Genomic DNA, 19,679 nt, shown 5'->3' with positions numbered 1-19,679 from the left:
CCATTTCAATATGTGACAACTCCAGTTTACCCATCGTTCAGGACAAAATCTTTTCTTTTATTGCAAAAGTGTTGTTTCTTTTTTCTTAAATTTTTATTGGAGTAGAGTTGATTTACAATGTTGTGTTAGTTTCAGGCGTACAGCAAAGTGAATGTTATACATATACATATATCTGCTCTTTTTTAGATTATTTTCCCGTACAGGCCATTATAGAGTATTGAGTAGAGTTCCCTGTGCTATACAGTAGGTCCTTATTAGTTATCTATTTTATACACAGTAGTGTGTATGTGTCAATCCCAATCTCAGGACAAAATCTCGAGGTGTCTCTTTGTGTCTCTCTATTCACCCAACCCAACCCTCATACTAGCTCATCCTACAGGTTCTACCTACAGAATATTTCCAGATTCTGACGGCCACTTATCACCACGACCACTGCTGAAATCCAAGCTCTCTTCCTCTTTCACCTGGAGATGAAGTCACCTCCGACCTGGTCTTTTGGCTTCTCCACTTACAATGTTGTTGTTTTTTTTATTGGAGTATAATTGCTTTACAATGTTGTGTTAGTTTCTGCTGTACAATGAAGTGAATCAGCTATAGGTATACATATATCCCCTCCCTCTTGGACCTCCCTCCTCCCCCCCATCCCACCCTTCTAGGTGGTCACAGAGCACCGAGCTTACAGTCTTAAAATCTACTTTCCACTGAACAACCACAGTGGTCTTTCTAAAATATACATCAGGTCATTTCTCTGCTCAAGGTCACCAGTTGTTTCCCATCTCACTTAGAGTAACCCTGCCAGGCTGTATGATCCAACCAGCCCCTGCGTGCGTACACACACACACACACACACACACCCTCTCTGCCCTCTTCTCCTTGACCCCCACTTTCCCACCCCTCCAGCCATACAGAGCTTCTTCATGCTCCTTGAACTTGCCAAGCACTCTCCCACTCCAGCACCTTTGAACTAGCTCTTTGCCGTACCTGGACATCTATATGGCACCTCATTTTCTTCCAGGTTCTGTTTAAGTATCATCTTACCAAAGATGCCTTCCTTGACTGTCCTTTAAGAAAAGTCATCCCCACATGCATACACTGTCTCCCCTACCCCTCACCCCGGCTTTATTTTTCTTCTAAGTATCATAACCACCTGACACAGATGTCATTGCCGAGTTTTCCATCTTCCCATGTTAGACTATTAACATCCGAAGAGGAGAGACTGTTCTGTTTACTGCTTGATTTCCAGCACCTAGAATACGCCAGAGTATGGATTTATATGTTTATATTATTTGTTAAATCAATGAGTGCAGGTACCGTGATCCAATTTCACAGATGAAGAAACAGAGACTCTTAGAAGCTGATTACCTGCCAAAGACCAGTAAGCGGTAAGTTCAACCAGTAAGTTCATCAGACACTGGAGTCTTTGCCTTGGTGTCCAGTCCCCTGTGGTGCCACCACGTCCATCACATTCACAACAATAAGGCATCTCCTTCTCCCGACCTCTCTTCTGCTGCTTCCGGGAAACAAACTGCTCTCAGGAGGTGTGATGGGGAAATGCACAAACCAGCAACAGGCAGAGAGAAGTACAGGGTGTGTGCGGTTTTATTGGTGCCACACACCCGGCCTCTTCTGTCTCTTGTAATCGAGTTGCTGAAATGTGTACGGATGGCCCAGATTCCAGGGCACCTACTCCAGAGGAAAAGCGGGGCTTCCAAAGGAGCCTGGAGATGCCCACAGCCACTTTGCTGAGCCTCATAACACGCGCTGCTCAGGCTTCTGGATTAATCATGAGATGTGGAAAAGAGCAGGAAATCTACCTCCGTAACTGAGCTCAGCTGGGTTCCTTAGGACATTTCCCGGCAGGCAGAGTGATCCCCGCTTTGCCAGTACTGCAGGCCCATCATTAAGCCCAAGATCCGCCATCCCCTCCTGGGAACAGAGTGCCTGACTCGCCCTCCCACCAAGACCTGCCGGGGGAGCCAGTGGACGCCCCTGACCCAGAGCTGCCAACAGATGCCGCCGCCCACCTGGCTGCCACAGGATGGGACCAGGAGGGACAGGGCAGCTGGCCCCAGTCCGGCTTCCCGCTCCCCCTCCCCCTCCCCCCCCCCCAGCGCTGACTCCCCCCAGCTCTCCCCTGGGAGCCGCAGCCCACATGCTCCTGAATTTCAAGCTGTTCCCCTTGTACTCCGCCTCCCAGGCTTTTCCCTCAGGCCAAGGGAAGAAACCTCATCAGAAGAATATCTGTCTATTGATATGGGTCCCGACAGCCTTTCTGAACAGAATACCAACGCCTCAAGCCTGCTCTCTGTCTCTACCACCTCACACCCTAACTGCAACCTCGGGCTCTCTTCCCGGTTCTGTGGGCCCTGGGCTGGGCTCTGAGGCTTCAGGGTCTTTGCTCAGCCTGAGCTGAGAGGTGCAGGGGGTGGTGTGCAGTGGGGAGGGTGGGAGACAGGCAGAAATAAAGACTGAGAACTGGAGCCATGCGGGGATGAAGCCAGCAGCCTTGCTGCTGTTGCTACTTCAGAAACCTCACTTCTCCTCCCGCCTGTGACCCTTCCACATCCGAAGGACATGTGGCCTGGGAGTCTTGTTTCTTTCCATTTCACAGATTGACCTGGGAGCCCAAAGACAGGTTGACAGGCTGGGTTCTGCCACCTCGCTGCCGCTTCTGCTGCTGCTGCTGATGGTGACGATGGTGGTGCTGTTACAGCATCTCTTCTGGTACCTCCCCTTTCCTCCATCAGCCACTTTCTACTTGTTGCTCTACTCACGAGCCCATGAGTTCCACATGAGTCCCTGGGATATTAGAAGTCATCACGTGTGTGGAGAGGAGCAATGAAGGGGCCATGGGGAGTGCAATCACAAAGGAGGGAAAGCCGAGTTCAGGAAAGATAAACAAATTTCTTTACTGTGGGACTTCTCAGAGCCTTTAATTTATGTGTTTAGATTGGGAATCCCCAGGAGGAAAATCAAGTAACAGTATTCTTTAACTTATTTTTTAAGAGAATGCAATTTTCAGGGCACTCAGCTTCAGACGAGGGCTTCAGAGACCTATTTTGTGAAACATCCCTGTTGGCATGAAACTTGGCCTGAGGCGTGGGGAGGAACTGGGAAGAGCAGACGCTGAAGTGGGACAGAGAGTCCCCCTTTCAGAGAAGCAAGACGCCCCTGTCTGCACCGCTCAGCCCTGGGAGGACTTGCCACGTGGTTAGAAAGGAAGGACAGGGGGGTGTGTATGAGGTGGGCACCCAGAGAGGACGGGGCGGGGAGACGAGAGAAGCGGGGGCTGGAGCCCTGGTGGAGACGGTCAACTGCCTCCTGAGATGTGCCTGAGACCCCCGTGCTCTCCTTTCAGGCCTCAGCCTGTCAAGGAGAGGGGAGGGAGGAAATCCGAGGCTGGCTGAGGCATTGTTCCCAAAGTTTAGGTTTTGTTTTAAATTCTGTAAAGTGAGTCAATGGAACTGAAGCATTTCCATGCATTTCGGTTTATTTTAACCAGTATTTATTGAATGCCTAGGATCGGGCCGGCTAAGTCAGGGACTGTGATGAATGACAGTGTGAAACCCAGCTGCCACTTTCAAAGAGTTGGTAGCATTATTGGAGTGACAAGACCACACCAGTGAACGATTAGGCAACGAGAGGAGACAATGAAGACCAAAGGGAGAAGCGCCAGCATGGCCAGGAGGGGGGTAGGGCTGTGCACAGGGAGACAGATGGCAGGGAGCCTGGGAGGGTTTCCATCTACAAAGACACATGGACCGGGGGGCGGGGCACTCCTGCATGAGGACACTCAGGGAGGCACCCTCAGCAGCCCCCTCCATCCAAAGCAAGATGGCCGAGAGCTTGAGGCTCCTGTGGACATGAAAAGGCTGGAGGGATGCTGATGGCTAAGGCCACATCCCCTATTGGGTACCCTTAGGCCTTGTGGAAAGGCAGAGGGGTAGGGACAGTGAGGGCTACTGGTGGCGTATAGGGATGGTTAGAAGGTCACCCATGTGATCTTCATCACCTTCCCAACTGCCAAGTGGGGATGTTATGGGCTGAATTGTGTCCTCCCCGCAAAAATTCATATGTTGGAGATCTAACCCCCAGAAGCTCAGAATGTAACTATTTTTGGAGAGAGGTCCTATAAAGAGGTAATTAAGTTAAAATAAGGTAATGAGGGACCCTAATCCAATCTGACTGGTGTCCTTATAAGAAGAGGAAATTTGGACACAGACAGGCATAGAGGGAAGACCACGTGAAGACACAGGGAGAGGACGGCCGTCTCTAAGCCAAGGAGAGAGGCCTCAGAAGAAATCAGCCCTGTCAACGCTTTGACCTAGGACCTTCAGCCTCCAGTACTGGGAGAAAATATATCTCTGTTAAGCCACTCAGTCTATGGTACTCTGTTATGGCAGCCCCAGCAAACTCATACAGGGACTAATGCCGTCTTCCTGGCGTTCCCAGATGGAGCAGAGCCTGTCTTCCTATTTCCTCCATCACTTAGTCTTCCCTTTTCTCCACAGTTTCATTGTCAAGATCAAATAACATAATACTGTGTGGGAAGAAACTTTGAATGAACTTTCTATAAACATCTGTTAACAGTAATATGGCACCAGGCTGGGCAGTGGAGATTCAAGAATGGGCAATGCAGTGGCCCCACTTTCCAGGAGCTCCCAATGGCGTGTGGATGACAGTCACACACGAGTGGCTGCAGTTCTTAACAGGTGGTAACACAGTGGAACCAGTGAAGCACAAAGGAAGACTGTCCAAAGAGGGGGCATTTGAGCTGGGCTTTGAGGGATGAATAGGAGTCTGTCTGGGAGAGAGGGCAGAGTATTCTCTATAGAAAAAGGAGCATGTGCAAAATCCAGAGGCAGAGTGCATGATGCATTCATAGAACAGTGAGGAGTTGGGGTGTCTGCATGGACCACGTGGGAAGGGGTGAGAAGGGGCTGGGAAGTCTGATGGGGGTTGTAGTCCAAGGACCCCTGGGAAGGAAGCTGGCCTTTGTCACCAAATAGTGAAGAGCCGTGGAGGGTGCTAAGAGGGACTCCAGTGCAGTGTGGACAGAGCCTGGTAGAGTGAGTAGATTAGAAGCCTGCTTTTGGACCCTTTGGGAGCCTGTGGCACATGCATCTGCCAGGCAGTGACCACATGGGTGGAAAGCTTAGGAGAGGGATTGGAGATGCAGTGGAGGAGGTGGGACGGTGGTGTGGACAGCAAAATGAGAAGGCAGTGGGGGCTGGGAACCCATCTGGGCCAAACATTTAACCCTTCTGGCCTCAGTTTACTCATCTGTAAAATGTGGAGAAAAGAGTTCTCACCCCACATGACCATCATAAGGATGAAATAAAGCGAATAAAATAACGTAGAAACTCTCAGCACGGCCTGGCAGGTACACTCAGCGACGTGGGCACTTGCTGCTGTCCCTGGTCCTGGAGGCACAGGGTGGGGAGCTGGTCACACAAAGTGGAGTCTCAGCAAAACAAGGAAAGACATCAAAGCTCGTCAACAGCCTGTTTGCCTGGGTGCCACATTTCTCCAACTGTGGATTTGCACTGAGCCATTCATCCCTGACTCAGGATGAAACTGGTTCTGAAGCCGGAGGAGAGTGTGAAGCAGTGTGGGGCGCCAGGTAGGCTATGAGGATGGCAGGCTGCCGAGGGCATGCGTAGAGAAAGGGTGGAGGCTTGGGGAGCAGAACCCTCGGGCATGGGGAAGAAAGGAGAAGACAAGGATGTCAAAGGAGTTGTCAGGAAAGGAGGGAAACTGAAAAACTCACTTTCATGGAAACCAAGAGAGGAGACAGTTTCAGTAAGGAATAGGATCTTCAAATCCTCCAGCGACAACAAATTGATGGAGAAGCAAACCAAGAAAAGCTAAGGATGCTGCAAGGGGAGCCCCTTGGTGCCTGAGGAGGCGGATTCTGTGGGGTTGGGAGAGAAGCAGCAGCCTCACGGGCTTGGGCAGCCCCTGGCGTTGGAGAAGTGGAGGCTGGGGGCACAGATCACGATTTGAGGGAAGGTGTGTCAGGTTGGAAGCATTTGGGGGCGGCCGAACCAAAGAAGGAGTTACTTCAGGGGAGACTTGAGCTTTTATTTATGTTGGTGGGAGGGAGAAGAGCCAGTGGCTTGTGAGGAAGAGAAGCAAGATGGAAGGCAGGCAGGGTCCCCAGGGAGAAAGGGAGGCATGGAATCTAAGACCGCCTCGGGGAGGAGCCCTTCTGTCTCTGCACACGGGGAAACGGGTTGAGAGCAGTGGGCAAGGAAGGAAACCTGCGGGAGAAGGAAGGAAACAGAAGCAGCCTCCATCGCCCGGGTTCCATCAGGCAGGCTGGTCATTGCCTCAGGAGGGCTGGGGTGAGCGCAGGTGGCTGAGACCTGAGGAGAAGGAGAAAGGTTGACAGGGCTGCTACAGGAAAGGCAAAGTGGACATGAGGAATGAAGTTCAAGTCTGACTTAATAAGGTTTCCCCAACGGCAGATCCTGGGATACTGATGTGGGGGCTAGTCTTGTATTTAGGAGATGACCCCAGGAAGTGTGGCAGGGAGTTGAGAATTGAGACAATAGAAGGCACATTCGTGGGTGAGTAGCTGCTCTAGGAACATGGGCTGCAATCTCTCAGGGTTGCCTTTTGAGACTGGGGAACTCACACCTCAGAACTGTCTCACCAAGGGACCTGGAAGCCAGGGTATTTATCCACCAGGCTTTCCTTCACTGGTTGAGGTTATGCCTTGCACTTAGTGTATCCCCAATGTTCCTGTGGCCAGAGAAATCCCTCAAGCAGAGAGACCCAGAGCTTGAGGTGAGAAATGGTGGTAGTCAGAATTCTAAGGTGGCCCCTAAGAATCCCTCTTCCTGGAGACACATCCTGTCTAATCTCATCTCCTTGCATGTGGTCTGGGCTGTGAATATGATGGGATATCACTCCTGTGATTTATGTTACATTATGTGGCAAAAGAGATACTGCATATGTATTGAAGGTCCCTAATCCTTTGACTCTAAGCACCATCATTAAGTGATACTGAACTAATCAGGTGAGCCCTTGAAAAAGACAAGAAGCGGTAGTGCATGCTCTCCCCTCCCATTGGCTTGAAAAAGCAAACTACCATTTTGAGGTCCGGAGGGTAGTCTCCAGGAGCCGAGAGTGACCCCAGCCAACAACCAGCAAAAAAAATGGGGACCTCAGCCCTATAACCACAACCACGAGGAACTGGATACTGCCAACAAGCGGTAAGTTTAGAAGAGGACCCCAGCTTCAGGTGAGATCACAATCCCAGCTGACACCTGGATAGCAGCCTGTAAGATGCCGAGCAGAGGACCCAGCTGAGCTGAGCTGAGCCAACTCCGGACCCACGGGGACTGTGAGAGAAGAGACGTGTTGTCTTAAGCTGCTACCTGTGTGATGGCTCTCTGTGCAGCAATGGGAGACTGATGCAGAGGCCATCAGTGCATGCAAGCCGTGTCTACCAAGCTGCAGGTGACCTTCAGGGTGGGATGAGGGGAGATGGACCAAGCATCTTCAACCTCCTCCCTCATCCAGAGGCTCAAATCCAATGTCAAGCCCAGGAAGAGGTGGGGTGAGTCTCTCCCCTCCAGGCGCTGCAAGGATCAGCTGATCTGCTTGCAAATACTAACACGGGGTGCTGGGCTCCTGGGCTGTGTGGTCTGGAGGCTGGAGCAGGCACAGACTCAGAGCTGGTGGCCCCATCAGGCTTGTTGAAGGAGGTGTTCTGGGGCTGCCGAGGGTGCCGGGCACAGGCAGGTGATTTGCTTCTCTCTCTGTCCTTGAGTTTGCCCATCACTCTTTGGGCCTCGGGCACCGTGATAAGAAGCCCTGGGTTCCTTTACCTCTTTGCACTGGAGGCGCTGCGTTTCCCTCTGTTGGATTTCAGATGCTCCCTTTGTAACTTTGGATACTCATCCCTCTCCTTCCCTGCGACTCAGCTGAGTGGAAATTAAAGCCAACGGAGGCAATTTTTACAAGGCAGACCAAGAAAAGGTACTTGAAATAATTACACACAACTCCACATTGAAAAGTCTGGGATCCCCTCCATGGCTAGACTCTGCGCTTAATCATTTTGAAGTGTGGCACTGAACGTATTACCGCAGAATTTCCTTGTCTAATTGAGACTCTTGCATCTAATGCAAAAGTTTTATGAAAGGGGGGAGCTCGGGAAGATGGCGGAAGAGTAAGACGCGGAGATCACCTTCCTTCCCACAGATACAGTAGAAATACATCTACACGTGGAACTGCTCCTACAGAACACCCACTGAACGCTGGCAGAAAACGTCCGATCTCCAAAAAGGCAAGAAACTCCCCCCGTACATGGGTAGGGCAAAAGAAAAAAAGAAATAACAGAGACAAAAGAATAGGGACGGCACCTGCACTAGTGGGAGGGAGCCGTGAAGGAGGAAAGATTTCCACGCACTAGGAAGCCCCTTCGCGGGCGGAGACTGCGGGTGGCAGAGGGGGGAAGCTTCGGAGCGACGGAGGAGAGCGCAGCCACAGGGGTGCGGAGGGCAAAGCGGAGAGGTTCCCGCACGGAGGCTCGGCGCCGAGCAGCACTCTCCAGCCCGAGAGGCTTGTCTGCTCCCCCGCCGGGGCGGGCGGGGCTGGGAGCTGAGGCTCGGGCTTCGGTCGGATCGCAGGGAGAGGACTGGGGTTGGCGGCGTGAACACAGCCTGAAGGGGTTAGCGCACCACAGCTGCCGAGAGGGAGTCCGGGAAAAAGTCTGCAGCTGCCGAAGAGGCAAGAGACTTTTTCTTCCCTCTTTGTTTCCTGGTGCGCGAGGAGAGAGGATTCAGAGCGCCGCCTAAACAAACTCCAGAGACGGGCGCGAGCCGCAGCTACCAGCGCGGATCCCACAGCAACAGGGGCGCAGAGGGAAAAACGGAGAGAATCCCGCACAGAGGCTCGGCGCCGAGCAGCACTCTCCAGCCCGAGAGGCTTGGCTGCTCGGCGGGCGGGGCTGGGAGCTGAGGCTCGGGTTTCGGTTTCGGTTGGATCGCAGGGAGAGGACTGGGGCTGGCAGCGTGAACACAGCCTGAAGGGGTTAGCGCACCACAGCTGGCTGGTAGGGAGTCCGGGAAAAAGTCTGCAGCTGCCGAAGAGGCAAGAGACTTTTTCTTGCCTCTTTGTTTCGCGGCGCGCAAGGAGAGGGGATTCAGAGTGCCGCCTAAACGAACTCCAGAGAAAGGCGCGAGCCGCGGCGATCAGCACGGACCCCAGAGACGGGCGTGAGACGCTGGGGCTGCTGCTGCCGCCTCCAAAAAGCCTGTGTGTGAGCACAAGTCACTCTCCACATCGCCCCTCCCGGGAGCCTGTGCAGCCCGCCACTGCCAGGGTCCCGTGATCCGGGGACAAGTTCCCCGGGAGAACGCACTGCCCACCTCAGGCTGGTGCAACGTCACGCCGGCCTCGGCCGCCGCAGGCTCACCCCGCCTCCTCTGTACACCTCCCTCCCCGCGGCCTGAGTGAGCCAGAGCCCCCGAACAGCTGCTCCTTTAACCCCGTCCTGTCTGGGCGGGGAATAGACGCCCTCAGGCGACCTACACGCAGAGGCGGGTCCAAATCCAAAGCTGAACCCCAGGAACTGTGCGAACAGGGAAGATAAGGGGAAATCTCTCCCAGCAGCCTTAGAAGCAGCGGATTAAAACTCCACAAACAACTTGATGTGCCTGCATCTGGTGAATACCTGAATAGACAACGAATCATCCCAAATTCAGGAGGTGGACTTTGGGAGCAGGATATATTAATTTTTCCCCTTTTCCTTTATTTGTGAGTGTATATGTATATGCTTCTGGGTGCGATTTTGTCTGTATAGCTTTGCTTTACAATAGCTTTATTTTACTTCACTATATTATAGCCTCTTTCTTTCTTTCTTTCTTTCTTTCTTTCTTTCTTTCTTTCTATTTTTTCTCCCTTTTACTCTGAGCCGTGTGGACGAAAGGCTCTTGGTGCTCCAGCCAGGCATCAGGGCCGTGCCTCTGAGGTGGGAGAGCTAACTTCAGGACACTGGTCCACAAGAGACCTCCCAGCTTCACGTAATACCAAACGGCAAAAATCTCTCAGAGATCTCCATCTCAACATCAAGACCCAGCTTCACTCAACGACCAGCAAGCTACAGTGCTGGACACCCTATGCCAAACAACTAGCAAGACAGGAACACAGCCCCATCCATTAGCAGAGAGGCTGCCTAAAATCATAATAAGGCCACAGACACCCCAAAATACACCACCAGACGTGGACGTGCCCACCAGAAAGACAAGATCCAACCTCATCCACCAGAGCTCAGGCACTAGTTCCCTCCACCAGGAAGCCTACACAACCCACTGAACCAACCTTAGCCACTGGGGACAGATACCAAAAACAACAGGAACTACGAACCTGCAGCCTGTGAAAAGGAGACCCCAAACACAGTAAGATAAGCAAAATGAGACGACAGAAAAACACACAGCAGATGAAGGAGCAGGGTCAGAACATACCAGACTTAACAAATGAAGAGGAAATAGGTAGTCTACCTGAAAAAGAATTCAGAATAATGATAGTAAGGATGATCCAAAATCTTGGAAATAGAATAGACAAAATGCAAGAAACATTTAACAAGGACGTAGAAGAACTAAAGAGGAACCAAGCAATGATGAAAACCACAATAAATGAAATTAAAAATACTCTAGATGGGATCAATAGCAGAATAACTGAGGCAGAAGAAAGGATAAGTGACCTGGAAGATAAAATGGTGGAAATAACTACTGCAGAGCAGGATAAAGAAAAAAGAATGAAAAGAACTGAGGACAGTCTCAGAGACCTCTGGGACAACATTAAACGCGCCAACATTCGAATTATAGGGGTCCCAGAAGAAGAAGAGAAAAAGAAAGGGACTGAGAAGATATTTGAAGAGATTATAGTTGAAAACTTCCCTAATATGGGAAAGGAAATAGTTAATCAAGTCCTGGAAGCACAGAGAGTCCCATACAGGATAAACCCAAGGAGAAACACACCAAGACACATATTAATCAAACTGTCAAAAATTAAATATAAGGAAAACATATTAAAGGCAGCAAGGGAAAAAAAACCAAATAACCCACAAGGGAATCCCCATAAGGTTAACATCTGATCTTTCAGCAGAAACTCTGCAAGCCAGAAGGGAGTGGCAGGATATACTTAAAGTGATGAAGGAGAAAAACCTGCAACCAAGATTACACTACCCAGCAAGGATCTCATTCAGATTCGATGGAGAAATTAAAACCTTTACAGACAAGCAAAACCTGAGAGAGTTCAGCACCACCAAACCAGCTTTACAACAAATGCTAAAGGAACTTCTCTAGGCAAGAAACACAAGAGAAGGAAAACACCTACAATAACAAACCCAAAACATTTAAGAAAATGGGAATAGAAACATACATATCGATAATTACCTTGAATGTAAATGGATTAAATGCTCCCACCAAAAGACACAGGCTGGCTGAATGGATACAAAAACAAGACCCATATATATGCTGTCTACAAGAGACCCACTTCAGACCTAGAGACACATATAGACTGAAAGTGAGGGGATGGAAAAAGATATTCCATGCAAATGGAAATCAAAAGAAAGCTGGAGTAGCAATTCTCATATCAGACAAAATAGACTTTAAAATAAAGACTATTACAAGAGACAAAGAAGGACACTATATAATGATCAAGGGATCGATACAAGAGGAAGGTATAACAATTGTAAATATTTATGCACCCAACATAGGAGCACCTCAATACATAAGGCAAATACTAACAGCCATAAAAGGGGAAATCGACAGCAACACAATCATAGTAGGGGACTTTAACACCCCACTCTCACCAATGGACAGATCATCCAAAATGAAAATAAATAAGGAAACACAAGCTTTAAATGATACATTAAACAAGATGGACTTAATGGATATTTATAGGACATTCCATCCAAAAACAACAGAATACACATTTTTCTCAAGTGCTCATGGAACATTCTCCAGGATAGACCATATCTTGGGTCACAAATCAAGCCTTGGTAAATTTAAGAAAATTGAAATCGTATCAAGTATCTTTTCCGACCACAACGCTATGAGACTAGATATCAATTACAGGAAAAGATCTGTAAAAAATACAAACACATGGAGGCTACACAATACATTACTTAATAACGAAGTGATCACTGAAGAAATCAAAGGGGAAATCAAAAAATACCTAGAAACAAATGACAATGGAGATACGACGACCCAAAACCTATGGGACGCAGCAAAAGCAGTGCTAAGAGGGAAGTTTATAGCAATACAAGCCTACCTCAAGAAACAGGAAACATCTCGAATAAACAACCTAACCTTGCACCTAAAGCAATTAGAGAAAGAAGAACAAAAAAACCCCAAAGCCAGCAGAAGGAAAGAAATTATAAAGATCAGGTCAGAAATAAATGAAAAAGAAATGAAGGAAACAATAGCAAAAATCAATGAAACTAAAAGCTGGTTCTTTGAGAAGATAAACAAAATTGATAAACCATTAGCCAGACTCATCAAGAGAAAAAGGGAGAAGACTCAGATCAATAGAATTAGAAATGAAAAAGGAGAAGTAACCACTGACACTGCAGAAATACAAAAGATCATGAGAGATTACTACAAGCATCTTTATGCCAATAAAATGGACAACCTGGAAGAAATGGACAGATTCTTAGAAAGGCACAAACTGCCGAGACTGAACCAGGAAGAAATAGAAAATATGAACAGACCAATCACAAGCACTGAAATTGAAACTGTGATTAAAAACCTTCCAACAAACAAAAGCCCAGGACCAGATGGCTTCACAGGTGAATTCTATCAAACATTTAGAGAAGAGCTAACACCTATCCTTCTCAAACTCTTCCAAAATATTGCAGAGGGAGGAACACTCCCAAACTCATTCTACGAGGCCACCATCACCCTGATACCAAAACCAGACAAAGATGTCACAAAGAAAGAAAACTACAGGCCAATATCACTGATGAACATAGATGCAAAAATCCTCAACAAAATACTAGCAAACAGAATCCAACAGCACATTAAAAGGATCATACACCATGATCAAGTGGGGTTTATCCCAGGAATGCAAGGATTCTTCAATATACGCAAATCAATCAATGTGATACATCATATTAACAAACTGAAGGAGAAAAACCATATGATCATCTCAATAGATGCAGAGAAAGCTTTCGACAAAATTCAACACCCATTTATGATAAAAGCCCTGCAGAAAGTAGGCATAGAGGGAACTTTCCTCAACATAATAAAGGCCATATATGACAAACCCACAGCCAACATTGTCCTCAATGGTGAAAAACTGAAACCATTTCCACTAAGATCAGGAACAAGACAAGGTTGCCCACTCTCACCACTATTATTCAACATAGTTTTGGAAGTGTTAGCCACAGCAATCAGAGAAGACAAAGAAATAAAAGGAATCCAAATCGGAAAAGAAGAAGTAAAGCTGGCACTATTTGCAGATGACATGATACTATACATAGAGAATCCTAAAGATGCTACCAGAAAACTCCTAGAGCTAATCAATGAATTTGGTAAAGTAGCAGGATACAAAATTAATGCACAGAAATCTCTTGCATTTCTATACACTAATGACGAAAAATCTGAAAGTGAAATTAAGAAAACACTCCCATTTACCATTGCAACAAAAAGAATAAAATATCTAGGAATAAACCTACCTAAGGAGACAAAAGACCTGTATGCAGAAAATTATAAGACACTGATGAAAGAAATTAAAGATGATACAAATAGATGGAGAGATATACCATGTTCCTGGATTGGAAGAATCAACATTGTGAAAATGACTCTACTACCCAAAGCAATCTACAGATTCAATGCAATCCCTATCAAACTACCACTGGCATTTTTCACAGAACTAGAACAAAAAATTTCACAATTTGTATGGAAACACAAAAGACCCCGAATAGCCAAAGCAATCTTGAGAACGAAAAATGGAGCTGGGGGAATCAGGCTCCCTGACTTCAGACTATATTACAAAGCTTCAGTAATCAAGACAGTTTGGTACTGGCACAAAAACAGAAATATAGATCAATGGAACAGGATAGAAAGCCCAGAGATAAACCCACACACATATGGGCACCTTATTTTTGATAAAGGAGGCAAGCATATACAGTGGAGAAAAGACAGCCTCTTCAATAAGTGGTGCTGGGAAAATTGGACAGGTACATGTAAAAGTATGAAAATAGAACACTCCCTGACACCATGCACAAAAATAAACTCAAAATGGATTAAAGACCTAAGTGTAAGGGCAGACACTATCAAACTCTTAGAGGAAAACATAGGCAGAACACTCTATGACATACATCACAGCAAGATTCTTTTTGACCCAGCTCCCAGAGAAATGGAAATAAGAACACAAATAAACAAATGGGACCTAATGAAACTTAAAAGCTTTTGCACAGCAAAGGAATCCATAAACAAGACCAAAAGACAACCATCAGAATGGGAGAAAATATTTGCAAATGAAGCAACTGACAAAGGATTAATCTCCAAGATTTACAAGCAGCTCATGCAGCTCAATAACAAAAAAACGAACAACCCAATCCAAAAATGGGCCGAAGACCTAAATAGACATTTCTCCAAAGAAGATATACAGATGGCCTACAGACACATGAAAGAATGCTCAACATCATTAATCATTAGAGAAATGCAAATCAAAACTACAATGAGATATCATCTCACACCGGTCAGAATGGCCATCATCAAAAAATCTAGAAACAATAAATGCTGGAGAGGGTGTGGAGGAAAGGGAACACTCTTGCACTGTTGGTGGGAATGTAAATTGATACAGCCACTATGGAGAACAGTATGGAGGTTCCTTAAAAAACTACAAATAGAACTACCATACGACCCAGCAATCCCACTACTGGGCATATACCCTGAGAAAACCATAGGTCAAAAAGAGTCATGTACCAAAATGTTCATTGCAGCTCTATTTACAATAGCCAGGACATGGAAGCAACCTAAATGTCCATCGACAGATGAATGGATAAAGAAGATGTGGCACATATATACAATGGAATATTACTCAGCCATAAAAAGAAATGAAATGGAGGTATTTGTAATGAGGTGGATGGAGTTAGAGTCTGTCATACAGAGTGAAGTAAGTCAGAAAGAGAAAAACAAATACAGTATGCTAACACATATATACGGATTCTAAGGGGAAAAAAAAAAAAAAAAGGCCATGAAGAACCTAGTGGCAAGACAGGAATAAAGACACAGACCTACTAGAGAATGGACTTGAGGATATGGGGAGGGGGTGGGGTGAGATGTGACAGGGTAAGAGAGTGTCATGGACATATATACACTACCAAATGTAAAATAGATAACTAGTGGGAAGCAGCCGCATAGCACAGGGAGATCAGCTCGGTGCTTTGTGACCACCTAGAGGGATGGGATGGGGAGGGTGGGAGGGAGGGAGATGCAAGAGGGAAGAGAAATGGGAACATATTGTATATGTATAACTGATTCACTTTGTTATAAAGCAGAAGCTAACACACCATTGTAAGGCAATTATACTTCAATAAAGATGTTAAAAAAAAAAAAAAAAAAAAAACTTTACAAAGTTTTTAAAGAATTGGAAAATTTTCAATATGGAGTTATAATCTATTTTTATCAAATCAATGAAATATTTACTTCAATTGCATTTTATCTTAAAATGTTTAGTATTTTCTTTTTGAAAAAAAGCTGATGGACTGATTATTTTTAATAGTACTATTTATATTTCTTTTTCTTTAAATATATAGGAAAGCTTGATCATGATGTCTAACAAAATTAGTGGAGTTAGTTCGAATTTTATATATGATTCTTATTTAGTTAATCCTAGAAGCTGAACACCAGCATCTGAGCATACTTTTTATCATACTCTCTATCCATAAATAAGTAATATTTTAAGCTACAAATTACACTGCACCATTATAAACTACGTAATGAGAAATAGCATTTTGATTTACTACCTTTTATAACTTGTTATAACATTGATGAATTAACTATGTTAGATCTACATCATTTAAATCTTGACTGCTCTTAGAAATCTATTTTATAAAATGTGTTCTATAACCTTTTCCCAGTGGTTTTTATGCTATTTTTGCAAATGTATAAGATATAAATTAAACTGAAAAATGAGATCAGAATTTTTCTGATTGACAGTAATCTGATTGGGGCTGATGAGACTAATAAAGATGACTGGTTTGCCAATAAAACCCTTCTGCTATCCAAATAAAGAAATTTTTCAGCTCCAGTATTTAGATGAAAGTATGTTTAAATGATGTGATAAGATGAAACATATTGTATAGGCAAAGGTATAGAAAATAAGCAATATTTCAATTTTTCCAGTTATCTCAAAGTAAAAGAGTAATAAATATAATTAATAATCAAAAAAAAAAAAAAGTTTTATGAAAGATTGACACTTAGAAGGTTAACTGGGAACATGATTCTGTATTAGGCTGTGCTTTCTGTGTGTTTTTCTGTGGTAGGATTACCAATGGTCATGGTGTGTCTGGGTCTCAATTTTACAGATTAATAAATTAGATTTTATTGGATCATCTAAGGATGAGCACGTATTTGGGAATGAATGCATAATCATCAAATTCACAAAGGGCTGATGGGTAATCCTCTAATGGGAGCAGCAAGTCCTGTAGAATCACCCGTTCAGGTCATGGCCCGGGTTTAAATTTTGGTGGGTAGGATCACCTCCAAAATAAAATTTAAAATCTTACTCAACAAATATCTTCTGAGTCCTCTTATGTGCCAGGCACCAAGCCAGACACGTAGTGGGTGCAGCAGTAAACTGTACTTCGGTCGTGCCCTTGGGAAGCTTCCTTACACATAAATGTGATACTGATGAGAAGGTGATACTATTTTTAAAAAAAGAAAATCTGCTAGGGGAATGCGGGTGGGGGAGAACTCTTCCAACAGGGGATGGAGGGAGCGGGGAGGAAATCAGAACCAAGGGAGACAGCGTTCGGGCTGCATCTTGAAGGAAGTGCGAAGGTTTGTACCCAAGGAGTTGGGGATGGTTATCCCAGGGAGAACAGTCGGTGAGCAAAGACACAGAGGATGGGAAATGAGTAATGTGTCTGATGTGGTAGAGGGGAGGGTGCTAAAAAGACAAGGAGGTACCAGATTATGCCTCGTAGTCTCAGAATTCATGGGATGTGTCAATCAAGCAAGGAAAGCTTGATGAAGTCACCTTTTCCAGGGTTTGGAGCCTTCTGTTTACATAATCTGTATCGGCTGCTTGAAACTGCCTCTTCCTCAAATTGGGGGAGACCCGCTGACATGCTTCAGGTGGCTCTGCTTAGGCCCCTAATTCTTCCTCAGTCATTAAGGTCTTCTGCCATCGTGACATGACTCCCGACGGCATCTCACAGCTCACAAGACTGTAGCTTATCGTGCATTAGTTACTCTGTGCGCTGATGGCTTCCTGCCAGCCTTCTAGAACGCGCCTGCGCTCTGCGGTGAGAGCTACGAGCCTCTGCTCTCACCAGCCACGCGGAGACCCACTGCTCCTGAGGGCGCTTCCCTTCTCCATCTTTGTCAGAACTTAATTTGCTCCCGTAACAGAGGGAGACATTGCCTGACTCTGTCTCCATCTTCAGGGTCCACAAGCCTCCCTGACTGCCACAGGACTGGAGATGGAAAAGACCTTGGGTGGGTTGAACATGGCAATCTGGCCCCGCGGTGGCAGTTCGACGAGGTCTTGTGAGTTTCTGCTGCAGAGAACCAGACATAAGAATTGGCGGGGGATACGTCCACGTTACCTGACTGTCCAGAGCTCCAAAAAAGGCCTGGACCTTGCATTTGGTGAGATGTATTATGGCTGGGAAGGCAAGTTCTTGTCAAACAGAACCAGCTCTGCTACTTACCAACTGTATCACCTCGGGCACGTTATTTAATCCAAGCCTCGGTTTCTGTGTGTAAAGTGGGGGTCAAGATGACGCTTACCTCCTAGGGTGGCTGTGAGACTGACCGAGATGAGGTCTACATTGCAGCCAGCACAGTGCTTGACCCGTAATGGAGCTGGGTAGGTGGTAGCTGTCATCAACACAGACTCAGAGGGCTGGCAGGGGTATAAGAAACCTTTCAGCCAGTGGGAGGCACTGCCAACTACACCCCTGGTAGGCAGGGAGAGCTGGACCAGTTGCCAGCCAGCCCATCCCTCAGTCTCTGGGGCAACTGCAGGGGTTCCTACCAGCCCCTCCCTCCTTCCTGCATCTGACTCTTATGCCATCAGCAGTCAGTGAGCCCAGAGGGACTCTCCAAAGCTCCCCTGGGTTTCCAGTTTCTAATTTCTACCATGATAACCTACCGTGGGTCCAGAGAAAGGCAAACTCTTGGTCACCCGAGGGACAGGGAGGCAAGATACCCATCTCGCTGTGGCTGATGGTAGAAAGCATGATGGCCACTCAGGTTTCTAAGCTTCCAAAGACAGTGGGACCAGGCATGTGCCTACCAGCTTGGGTGAGTCTATTGCTACATCTTGGGGAACTGTGTTAGCCGCCTGGCATCCTGTTGGTGACATGACCTGGCTCACAGTGAGAGTGTTAACACACAGAAATCAGCAGACGTTGCCAGTCAAGGTGCCTCCCCTACCCCTACCCCCAAGAGCTGGTGAACGTTTATCAGCCCACCACCCAGCAGGACTGTTCTCGCTCCCCACCCCTGCCTTGGTTGCTTGTAACTATTCCCCTCACACTACACACCCATCTCAAGTGTTCCTGAAATAAACCGCCAGAGACAGGTGATGAGAAGCCACTGGGGATGCGGGCAGGGGGGCTGACCCCCTGAGCCAGCATTAAGGCTCCGCCTCCCTCCTTTTACTGTCTGTGCTCCTTCTCGGAAGAAAGTTCACCAGCAGGTATTTGGATGCAAAGACTCATCACCAAGATCTTTGCACCAGTGCTCCGAGGTGCATGTGGAACAAAGAGGCAACCAGAAAAGTGACTCAGAGCCCCGGAACTCTGACCTCTAGGGGACCACCTAGGGTCACAGAGACTTGTGGACTCCGCCCAGACCCCATGGAGAGCCTTGTGAGGAAGAGCTTGTGGGGCGGGTGGAAAAGGAGTGCTATCCAGTGCCAGCCAGCATCAGCGAGCTCAGCAGAGACCTCAGCTTCTCTGGGGTCACATCTGCATCGCGCCCCTTGAGGAAGCTGAAAGGAATCCACAGCAGCAGCCTTGAGGCTGAGGGAGACGGAGCATCTCTGCCCCCACACCCTTCACCAAATGGACACTGGCCGTTCTGTTCCATCAGGAGCACCGCGGAGCAGCAGCAGCTTCTCCAAGGACCCGGGGGCCCCGGATACTGGGAGTGGCACCGCGGAACCCCCGATGGGCATCCCCCTCCCTCCCCCTCTCTCGCCCACGGAACCCTTTCCCTCCGCAGCAGTAGGTTTCTCCCTGAACTTTACCCTTAAGGGAATCTGGTGCATTCTCTCCTACAATATTTATGACCCACATCAATTATTCATTCATCCCATCACTCAGCTTCTCAGGCGAGTTTGGAAACTTTCCCTCTGAGTTCTCCTTCTGCTGAGGGTGAGATGGGGACCGGAGTAAAGCCCCAGGGACCTGCTGCACCATCCGCCCCGCCATCTTCCTGCCCAGAGAGCCAGTGTCTGCCACGTTAACTGCCAGCCCCTCT

The 19,679-nt window shown here is 47.2% G+C and overlaps 1 protein-coding gene and 1 long non-coding RNA gene across 2 annotated transcripts in view; both read right to left on the bottom strand.

The window, feature by feature from the left end:
- The window catches only part of LOC309651490, a 211,068-nt gene extending 209,542 nt beyond the window's left edge, over window positions 1–1,526 (bottom strand). The window contains exon 1 of the long non-coding RNA XR_014258187.1: window positions 1,148–1,526. This is a non-coding gene — a long non-coding RNA (uncharacterized lncRNA). The remainder of the gene's footprint in view (window positions 1–1,147) is intronic.
- The window catches only part of LOC309651482 (uncharacterized protein), a 321,132-nt gene that overhangs the window by 277,095 nt on the left and 24,358 nt on the right, over window positions 1–19,679 (bottom strand). The window lies entirely within an intron of this gene.

Source organism: Balaenoptera physalus, assembly GCF_965194825.1.
Source record: "Balaenoptera physalus genome assembly, chromosome: 21".
Lineage (NCBI taxonomy): Eukaryota > Metazoa > Chordata > Mammalia > Artiodactyla > Balaenopteridae > Balaenoptera > Balaenoptera physalus.
Note: the sequence above shows the minus strand (reverse complement) of the source record. Positions and strands in the feature narration are given on the sequence as shown.